This window comes from Octopus bimaculoides, chromosome 13, assembly GCF_001194135.2.
Source record: "Octopus bimaculoides isolate UCB-OBI-ISO-001 chromosome 13, ASM119413v2, whole genome shotgun sequence".
NCBI lineage: Eukaryota > Metazoa > Mollusca > Cephalopoda > Octopoda > Octopodidae > Octopus > Octopus bimaculoides.
Window position 1 is genome coordinate 22,221,736 of NC_068993.1, and position 2,335 is coordinate 22,224,070.

Below are 2,335 nucleotides of genomic sequence, written 5' to 3' on the forward strand. Positions count from 1 at the left end.
GGGGGGGGGGGGGGTTACACCATAAATACGTCATAAACTACAATAGCAACAAAAAGGGATATGATCATCAGCAACAATGACAACAATGCGAACCATTACGGGTGCTAATAAGCGGTTGTCAAACATATTCCAATAGTGATTAAATCATTCTTATATTAAATTGAATAATGTAGTCTAAAAGAATAAGACAGTCGTAAGTGGGACCCTTTAGGTAGATGACTACGGAATCAGAGATGAGATGGGGCTAACCAAAATATCAACAAAATCTCTCATAAGTCAAGAAGAGAGGATAAATGAGGAACCTCTACTTTAGATCTGACAGCTAAATAACCCTAAAATCTAGCTACTACTGTCTTAAAAACAGAAAAATATTTTGACCTATGAGGTATAGATGAGAAATTAACTGTAACAATTGTAGCATATTTGAATTAAGTGCTTCCTAATATTATCACTATCGAAGCTGCTGAGCTGGCGAAATCGTTAGCACCCTGGGTAAAATGCTAGCGGCATTTCGTCGTCCTGAGTTCAAATATTTTTACTATCAAGTATTTTTCTCTATGGCATCTATAAGCTGAACGATGTATATATGCGAACGATTATATATAACTGAGTAATTATGCATTTTACTCTAAAGATTTTAAAATCTATACACAGTTCACAAACACCTGGCACTATAGTTGAGGGCCTTTGGAGTCCACAGGCCCAAGGCGAAACTGCTGGACTAGGAAGTCTTCCAAATAGAATACGAAATGTTAACGGCCGAAACGCGGTTGGTCATAGGCCTTCCGATCCGGTCAGATTTCGATGTGAAACAACTTTACTAACAAGCATAAAAGCGACAGCAATTAAAGGCACAGTCAGCAGAAGCGATAGTAAAAGCTACCAAAGAACCGATAGCATAAAAGAAAAACAATACTGACGTTAACAACTATCTTATCTACTGTAACATCAAATAATTACTCGTTAACAACAGCATGAATCAAATTAAGAACTATATGCTTAAAATCTTGTTAGCATTACCATTATCATCGTCGTCGTCGTCATCGCCGATGTCGCCACCGTCATCGCTGTCTTCGTCGGTATTCGTCGTCATCCTCACTCTCATCAAACATTGAAAATAACTCCAGCAAGTAATATCATCATCATCGTCATCGTCGTCGTCGTCGTCGTCGTTGTCGTCGTCATCATCATCATCATCGCTGTTATCTACTAAACAACAGCACCATCAAAAGTAGCAACAGCAAGCATCATCATCATCAACAACAACAACAGCAATTAAAAATCATCTTTCATCGTCAAATTGATTGCAAGTACAAAAATAATTAAAATGACACCATAATCAAGATAAGACGACCAATATAAAGACACGAGCAGCTAAAACATCCCTACCATCATCATCATCATCATCATCAACACCATCATCATCAACACCATCATCATCAACACCATCAACACCTTCATCATCGTCATCATCATCATCATCATCATCATCATCATCAACACCATCAACACCTTCATTATCATCATCATCATCATCATCATCATCATCATCATCATCATCATCATCATCATCATCATCATCATCATCATCATCAACAACATCATCATCATCATTACCATCACCATCATTGTCATTATAAGTATCAAAAAGACAAGCATGGCGAAACAAAATGTCCTAAAAGCGTTCGTATAATGTCCGTCATCTTACTGTAAAGTATGTCTCCCTACCGTGACTATCACTATCACCAAAACACACCCACCTTCACACACACATGCACACATACATACACGCGTACACAAACACATACACACACACACATGCGCGCGCATACTCACACACACACACACACACACAGACAGACTTGCACATACACATCTTACACATGGCCCGATGCAGAGTGTTTTGTGTGGCTGCACTTAAGAATCAAGGACGCTTAATGAGTTTTGCTCGTTTTGCTAATGGGCCAAATTGATTTAGGAGACAAAATATGGCAGAGTGCTTCATAAAAGTCCTTCGTATGTTTCCATAGATCACAGAGTCAAGTAGATTTCCTCGTTATTGGTTGCTTCACTTTTCTGTAAATATATGTGATCGTTTAGTGGCGGTTTCTATGTGCTAGTGGGTGTGTGTGTGTGTGAGTGTGTGTGTGTGTATGTGTGGGCTCGTATGATGGATCTCTATATGTACGACTGTAAATGTCTATGCCCGTTTTCTTGTCTGTATTCACATGTGTTTGTCTATATAAAAGCTGGTGTACGAAGAACTTTCTGTGTATACATGTGTGCATACATGTTTATATGTATACATGTATCAATGCATCGATCTATTTATATA